This window comes from Morone saxatilis, unplaced genomic scaffold (assembly GCF_004916995.1).
Source record: "Morone saxatilis isolate NCDOM2014 unplaced genomic scaffold, NCSU_SB_2.0 Contig21, whole genome shotgun sequence".
Classification (NCBI taxonomy): Eukaryota; Metazoa; Chordata; class Actinopteri; family Moronidae; genus Morone; species Morone saxatilis.
Window position 1 is genome coordinate 20,839,664 of NW_023339774.1, and position 8,659 is coordinate 20,848,322.

The 8,659-nt window shown below is 40.6% G+C and overlaps 1 protein-coding gene across 1 annotated transcript in view; it reads left to right on the forward strand.

Moving 5' to 3' along the window:
- The first annotated feature begins 306 nt into the window (after positions 1-306).
- The window catches only part of rph3aa (rabphilin 3A homolog (mouse), a), a 27,555-nt gene continuing 19,202 nt past the window's right edge, over positions 307-8,659 (forward strand). The window contains exon 1 of the mRNA XM_035667492.1: positions 307-471. The gene's annotated coding sequence lies outside the window, so the exon portion shown is untranslated. The remainder of the gene's footprint in view (positions 472-8,659) is intronic.

Genomic DNA, 8,659 nt, shown 5'->3' on the forward strand with positions numbered 1-8,659 from the left:
AATAATAATAATAATGAATCTTCCCATATGCCTTTCCATAATACTCATAGTACTTAAATACAGTGCTTTTAAATGTTAGTTTCCACCACTAGAAGAGTACAATTGGCAGAGTACAGCACAGGGAATTTATATTTAAGCTGTATAAACAGTTTATTTTCTTTATAGTTCACTTTGCCAGCATCACCATGTTGTCTTCTGCTGATGAGATAAGAGTGGACACATTTAGTTAAAGAGACATAGAGAGAGAGAGGAGAGAGAGAGAGAGAGAGTTGAAGAGGGGGAGGGAGGGAGGCGGAGCGAGGCTTTTACTACAGTGTGTGTGTTGAGGAGGTCGGCAGTGAGGAGGAGAGTACCGGAGAGGATGCTGGATGCTGAGACGGAGCTGCTGGCGTTACACTTTCTGTCACAGTGAAGCAGCTCTCAACCTGCCTGGAAAGAAAGAACAACAGCACATCTGTTCGGACACCTCAGGTAAGACAAGAGATTTATTTAAAATGATTACATTTATTTTTTAAAGCGTTTCCACTGATATTATTTGTATGGTGAAAAATATAGTATAGTTAAAATGTCCTTTAATCAGCAGTGGTTTTTCTTATGATAAGCAACAAATACAATAAAAAAATCAGCTTTTAATAATAAAAATCTGTAAAAATCACTCAGATATGATTTCTGACTGTAAATAAAAAAGGATGAGTAATAGTGATTTATGTGGTGGTCAAATACATTTGACATTTATTTCCTCAAAATGCCATATTCACAGATAGCTGACGTCATTAGAGTCACATACTATGATCCATGATTGTCAATTTACCTTAGAAAGATTTATATTCATCACATAGGTGAACCTTGAGTATATCTTATTATTAAATGGAAGACAGCTGATACTGGATTTTTGATATTTATGAGATATATATATATAATCTATCTGATATTTGTTCTTTTTTTAAAGTATATTTCTTACCTTAAATGACAGAATATCTAAATATTCATATATTTTATATGTCTATTAAGACAGTTCTTATAGATTATGTATTTGTTTACTCATATATTAGGATTTTGTTGGATGACATAACTCTACATCCGCAGTAGCATAAGAAATTAAATAAACATTTTTGATAAAAAACCCTTAATTAATGCAATTAATTAACTGTTTCTAAATTATCTTTTTTACTGCAGTTTGTTTGCAATTTACCAGCCATCATAAAGTAAATGCAGATTTGTGACTAAAATCATGCAGAAATATCACTCAAAGCTTAGCAGGGTGAAGATAAAGTGTTTCATCCTCCACTACATTTGTGGATTTAACTTTAATTAACTTTAATGTATGCTCATGAATAAGACATGAACACATCAGCAGGCTGTTTATATCAGGCACTCCTGAGACAGTAGTGTCCTAGCATTTTAAAAAAGTATTTCTATTTGTATAATCTGTAGATTATGGAAATAAAGTGTCACATTTTGATTGATTCAACTTTAAAGCTAGAACCTTTAGCTGCTTAGCTTAGCGCAAAGACTCTAGTTCTGTTCAAATATTAAAGACATTTGCCTACCAGCACCTCTAAAGCTCACTAATTACAACGATATATCTCCTTTATTTAATCTGTACAGAAAGAGAAAAAAGGTGGTTGCTAACTGTTTTCTCATACCTAAAGGTCCAGTGTGTAACATTTCGGTAAATCTGTTGGTAGAAATGTAATATAATATTCATCGGTATGTTTTCATTAGTGTATAATCACCCGAAAATAAGGTTTGTTGTGTTTCCGTTACTTAATTAGTTAATTAGCTGTTTGTACAGAGGGAGCAGGTCCTCTTCTATGGAGTCGTTAAAAACGCTGGCTCTACATAGGGAATTTCGTGGCCACCATAGTTTCTCCTACACATTTGGAATGGGAGAGTGAGGCGAGGGGGTTGTATTCTGCAACTACACCACTAGAAGCCACTAAATCCTACACACTGGTCCAATAAAGTATAACTACACCCTTCAATTCAAGTCTGTATCGCAAACACAGACAGTCTGCTGGAGCTTTTACAGTCACTAGAAGCACATTCACAGCTGTTTCTGTAACTAAAAATGATGTGTCTCAATCACAATACATTTGAAATTGAGAAGAAATTTACTTTTTATGGGGATCTTAGTACTGATTAAACACACAAGATATAACATGTTACTTTGTGAGTTTTAGAGGTGCTGGTAAACTTTGGACGGAGCCAAGCTAGCTGTTTACCCCAGTTTACAGTCTTTATGCTAAGCTAAGATAACCGGCTGCTGGCTCCAGCTACATATTTAGTGTCAGATGTGAGAGTGGCGTCAATCTTCTCACTTAACTCCCTGCAAAAAGGCAAAAATAGGTTTTGTCCTGCACATAATGCCACTGAAAAAACACCGCTTGTCATTTATATAATTAAGTTTTTGTATGGATTAAATAAAGATGGTAATTAGTGAGACTTAGAGGTGCAGGAAGGTGGATTTTGTTACTTTTGGACAGAGTTTTTGGGCTAGCTGTTCCCCCTTCTGTCTTTATCCTAAGCTAAACTGATCTCCTGGCTGTAGCTTCATATCCAACACACTCAGCAAGCGAGAAAGTGAACAAGCGTATTTTACCCCAAATAATCAAACTTCCTTTAAATAAAAGAGCTGTTTGGACACATTGTCTTTTGCAAAGCTGACAGTGAAAAGAGATGAGGAGGCGTTCTGTCTTTATCTCACTGGTCAGCTCTGGAGAAACCTCCGGCACAGAGGGTGACGGAGGCCGGCGGCTTACTGCCTACCGTGTAGTGGCAGCAGTGGAGTCTGATAGGGGGAGGGATGAGGAGAGAAGAGGAAGAAAGTGTGTGTGTAAAAAATCGATTTTTTGCAATACTCACTTTTTTTATTTGGTCTATCATCCTCAGCTCCTCAGATAGTTTATTGAGCCCCCTCTTCTTTCCCATGCTCCCTATAATCCCGTCTGAATGCCCCTTTTGACTCCCCAGATCAGCTGTATTGACTGTGTGTGTGAGGTGGGTGGTGGTGGATTATACAGGCTGCTGAGTGCTCAGGTGCTGACTGATGTGGCTAATGTGCTTGAACAGAAACGGTTCACGCCAACTCAACACCCCCTGCCTGCTGAACTCAGGGGAAATATGTCCTGTTGTAGGTTTTTTTTTTCTTTTTCTCCTTGTGTCTGTGCTTTTTTGAGATGTTGTCATTCAAGACTTAATTGTTTGTTAGCAGCTAAACAGCCAGTGCTGTTAAAGGGTAGGTTCACTCAGCCGGTTCTCATTCCCAACTCGTCAAATACGACAGCTTGGTCAGTGGCCCCCCCACGCTAGAGCCCTGCGCAGGAAGTGTCTTCTTATTCCTGGTGGATTTCTGACTGTTTCTGCAGAAGCATTATGACCACTCACTCCTGCACAATAGAGATGCGGTGTCTGGTTAATAGATATTTCCCAATGCCAGACTTGCCTTCCTCCCATCCTAAAAGCAGTGGGAATACAAACATACATGTTTTCATGGTTGGGGGGAGAACATGCAAACTCCACACATTAAGGCCCTTCCTGCTCAGAGGAGAAATCACTTATAGCTGTTTTACACAGTTTCTGAAGCTTAGTCGTGAATGCATGTAATTTATTGCACTTGAACGCACCACAAATCACCTTTAGTGTCACGCTCACGCTGGTACGCCCCTTCATGTTCCCCTCTCTTGCAGTCTGCACATAAACACCACTCCAAGACACTGCGACAGCAACAGAGATCTTCAACAAACAGTTGGTTTTGAAGGATGAAGTGTGATAATAATCCAAATACTTTAATTTTTAAAAAAAGTACAAATTGCTTACATACTTTTACTTATGCCAGTGGCCCCCCTTATGTAGGACTGTAATAGAGTACTTCTAAAAGACAGTGGATTTATGTATTGATGTCCTCTTTAAGTGGGTGAAATTGCCTCTTTGGTCATATAATAGTGTCAGGGTTAAGGGTCAAGTTCTTCCTGACCTAATCCATAGAAGCAATCAATTGAAATTCATGAATTTCCCATTTTCCCATTACTTCTAGTGAGGATTCTTCCACATGAGCTCATTCAGCAGAGCATTTAGCAATTTGGACGGTTGAAATGTACAGTAATTGACTTTCCTCCTCCTCAGATCCGCAGCTGAGGCATTATCGTTTTCAGCACTCGGGAATTCTCTCAGCACAGCAGGAACAGCAGATGTGTTGCACGAATCCACTGTGGCCCCAAGTGTTTGATTAGCTGTATACCGTGGGCACACTCAAATTGTTCACAGCCAGGAAAAGATGAAGGGGGAGGGCAGATGTGTGTGTTTACGCGTGTTTGTGTGTGTCACAGAAACACAGTTGTAAATAGAAAACCTGTACAACACTTTTATGTGCGGATTTCTCCCCTGAATGACCCACATATTCTGTTGGGGGCTTCAGGGCAGAAATGTCAGACACAGACAACCACCAGCGATATGTGGATGAACCATCCACAGGCTAATTTAGGTTTCAGTGGTCCCAACAGTAGACATTAATGGTGTAAGGACCCTGATACAGTGATGTCAGACAAGAAACTGGGGCCCCCTTTTTTTCTGATTGAAATTAGGGTTGAGTGTGAAAGGGGCATCAGTGCACATTTAATAATTTTACACAAGGAAAGGTTGCCTTCCTTCTAGCTTCCATCTTTAAGGATTTTTTTGTCCACATTGGCTTTAAAGTCGAGCTTAAAATGCTCCCAGTTTTGATCACAAGATATAATTAAAAGTTCCAGAGCTGCTACTAAATGGAGTGTGTGATTTTTACTTAAAATCCGCTTTGCATTGTTTTTTACTTTCGGGACCTTTTTTCCTAATTCCCTGCTGGTCATTTTCGAGACTAGTGGTTCCCAAACTGTGGGCTGGGACCCTCACTAGAGGCCACCAAAGCTTCACAGGGGGTTGCAAGGCCGTCTTGATTTTAACTGTTGTAAGAAAATGTAAAACATTTACACAGTAGGGCAGTATTTCAGCATTTGTTTCAATTCTGTGAAGAAAACTGAACACAAACTTATTCATGTAGCCTTCAGTTGCAGCTAAACAGCCACATTAGTAGGTATGATTGTTAAAAAACTCGTCTCTGATTAATAGTTAGAGGAACTAATCTGCTCAAAATTCATTCAAATCGCTCGTTTTACATAAACTCCATAAAACATGTCACTTAGTCGGGGGTTGTTTGCTTAGACAATGATAAAAAGATCTCCAGACAAAAACATGAAAGAGATCATCAGCGAAAGCTGAGTGTCACATTTCCATTTAAAAACAACCATAACAAATTCACATGCTTCCATACAGAGTACAAGGACTCTCTGAATAGTTGAGGAGTATGAAATGATGTGAATCAAATGTAGAGGCCTTTTACAGTTCAGGAGATTTTGGAGGGATGTGTAGAAAGCACTGAGGGAGTTTATTTTGGATGAAAGGTGCTCATTCCCCCCAGTAGAGTTCAGAGTAGATGAATCTTTTCTGGAGGTTCGTGGTGGAACAACCTCTCACTAAGACACTTTATATTGTTTCTTGCAGCAATGACATGTCAGTCAATGACAGTGACGGGGCGATGATGATGCTCGCAGACTATTTAGATGCTAAATTGAATGTTGACTGATGAGTGCATCATATTTAATGACTCCTCTCATGGGGGAGGACATGGTGTTGGGCTCATTTCTCCTCATTATTCTACGTCTGTCTTTACAGTCAGACAATGTCAGCCGGCCCTGCTCGCGCACACACACACAGAGACAGATACAGTAGACAGAAAGAGACAAAGAGACAGACAGTTAGCCTGAGGTTTGCGTTTTGTTTTGCTCAGTTTAGTGGCTTCACTGTTGCCTCTGGTGTATTCACATACGCACACAGAATCTGTGATTTCCACTCACCATATGGGTGAGTATTAAACTTGCCATGCAGAGCACTCCTGTCATCTGCATACACATGCAAATGACCACAAGCTGCTAATTAGAACTGCCATTACATTCATTCATCTTTTTATAATTGCCTACTTTTGGTTTAAAGAGAATCGGCAGATGATCCTGACAAGAAAAAATAAATATATTGGGGGAATTTTATGCCTTTATTATGGAGTAGAGAGATGACAAGAAATGAGAGATGGGGGATTACATGCGACAAAGGTCTCCAGATAGATTGCAGTTCATGGTCGGTGCCTTAACCCCAAGGCCACCAGGGTGCCCCAAATCCAGACGGATCCAAACCGATTTTTACTGCAGATCTTAACAAGAAGAGTCTACAGTCATGCTAGCAGCTCTGTGAGGCTGCACTTAAGCACAGCTCTGCTTTCAGCTAAATGTTAACATCATTATGCTGACGAACTCGCAGTGACAAATGCTGATGTTTAACAGGTCAACCCGGTCCGACTCCCAAGTCATCAAATACTGCAGCTTGGTCGGTGTGCCTTGAAGTGGAAAGCAGCAGTATTTGACAAGTTGGGAGTGAAAACAGGAATACTGTAAATCATGTTTGTCATCTTTTTTTTTTACGTGTTAGCATGCTAATATGTTTTAATAAGCACTTAAAGGTCCAATGTGTAACGTTTAGGAGGATCTATTGGCAGAAACAGAACATAACACTCATAGGTTTGTTTTCATTAGTGTATAATCACCTGAAATAAGGAATTGTGTGTTTGCTACCGTGGAATGAGCTCTTGTCATCTTGTCTTCCGTGGAGGCCGCAATGTTGATCCACCATGTTTCTACAGTAGCCCAGAACGGACAAACTAAACACTGATCGTTCGTGTTTTTGACATGTTTCACAGCAACCATAGATTCTTAACTTAACTGAAATTTTAACTTGAAATTTTAAAATAACCAAATAACAATTTTGACCTGAAGATGGCACGAAATGAATATCAGGGGATCACAAAGGCCATTACAGTCAGTGCCTGAAATGGTTCAGTACTCACCCGTACTGAGTACTGGTAATTCAGATTTTTGTCCACATGAGTGCCCTTACTTTTTATTGCATACTGCATGGCCGAATACCCACCTCTAAGGTCACTGAGGTCTGGACCTTGGTATTTTTTCTGAGAGGCATACAATAATAGTAGAAAATGATTCTCTTTGATGGCCTAAAAATCCCCTAGCAAGGACCTCTGAATTTCTGCATCTCTGTGTAAACACATCGCAAGCTTAACGCTAAGAAAACAGCAATTAAAATGTTAACTTAACCCTAATTATTTTGTCATTAATAAAAATGACAAAAGAATTAGGGTTGTGTTGTGTTTAGGTTTAGGGTTGTGTTGAATTTAGGGTACTGGCACCTTTTTTGGTCCAATTCAGGCACTGATTACAGTTCCATCCTGAGGAGAAACCAAATTTCATGGCAGTTGATCAAACTATTGATGAGATATTTCAGTCTTGACCAAAATAGTGGGCCGACCCACCCATATTGCCTTCACTTAAGATCCCCCGTTAGCATGGGTTAAAAAACCAACCCTGTATCCTTCCTGCTTTCATCCCTCAAAGTACTTACGTATGATGTGTTCTTAAAGTCTTTGACTCTCGTATGTTTTGTTGTCATGCCACCTCCTCCAATACACAGACTTCACATAAAACTGTATGACATCAAAGATTTCAACCACACATGGGATTGAGGACCAGATTATTCTTATATCTATGCTCAGTTTTACCCAGGAGTCATCGGAAAGGGGGCTTGCGTGCGTGTGCATGTGTATGCAAGGGTTAACGATCCCCGGAGAGTCATCAGACAGGGGATAAAGTAGGTGGTGATGCGTCTTTGTAGAACTAAGCTCCATAAGCTGCTTCCTCACTAGTCTGACAAGCCTCAGTGGAGGAGGGAAGAGACGTATGGGGGACGAGATATAAGCAGAGTGCATGAATGGATGGATGGATGATGATGAATGGATGATGGCGGATTGACGAGAGATGTAGCGGCTGTGGGGACGGTGTGAGGACAGGAGTGGGGGAGTTTGGGTCGTGGGATGGATGATGACTAGATGAGGGTGTGTGTGTGTGTTCATAGTGCTCTAAATGTTCCAGTCTAATTCAGATGGGAGTGTTTGGACTCCTTGGGGAATATTCTGTGTACCGTAAATAACCGGGATGTTGCCGATGTCGTGGATGAGGTTGCCTGAACCTGGTTTCCTGAGATGACTAACCTCATTTGAGATCCAACGACTGATCCAATCCCCCTGGAGCAGCATTTGTACCGTCCCACCTTTTCTGTCTCCGCACTCTGGGGTTCATCCAATAGTTTTGGCATTTCATCATCATCACCTGCAGGGGTGGAGCGAAGGGGTGGGAGGGTGGCTTCTGGGGCCCCATCCCTGAATCTTTTAGGCTTTTAAAATAACTTCAGCTCAGATGTGAACCTATTGTGATATCACCCATTGGTTTGTAAAGTACCGTTCTAAAGCCTCGAGTTCGGCATTATGGTCGTCAACGTGATGGTTTGTCAGAGCCAGCGGAGGTGATGTACTGCGAGTTGAGCTGCTCTCATTGGCTGGTTTTAACTTGTCCATAGCAGGAAACAATGGCAGCTCACCATATATGCAATAGTCAACGCAGTAACAGAATCTGGATTCATATCTGATCAGCACTGCCTAGTTTGACAGTTTGATCTGAGTTTGGTGCGTTGAGCTAGACAGACTCACTGAGAATGACTTGTCAATCAT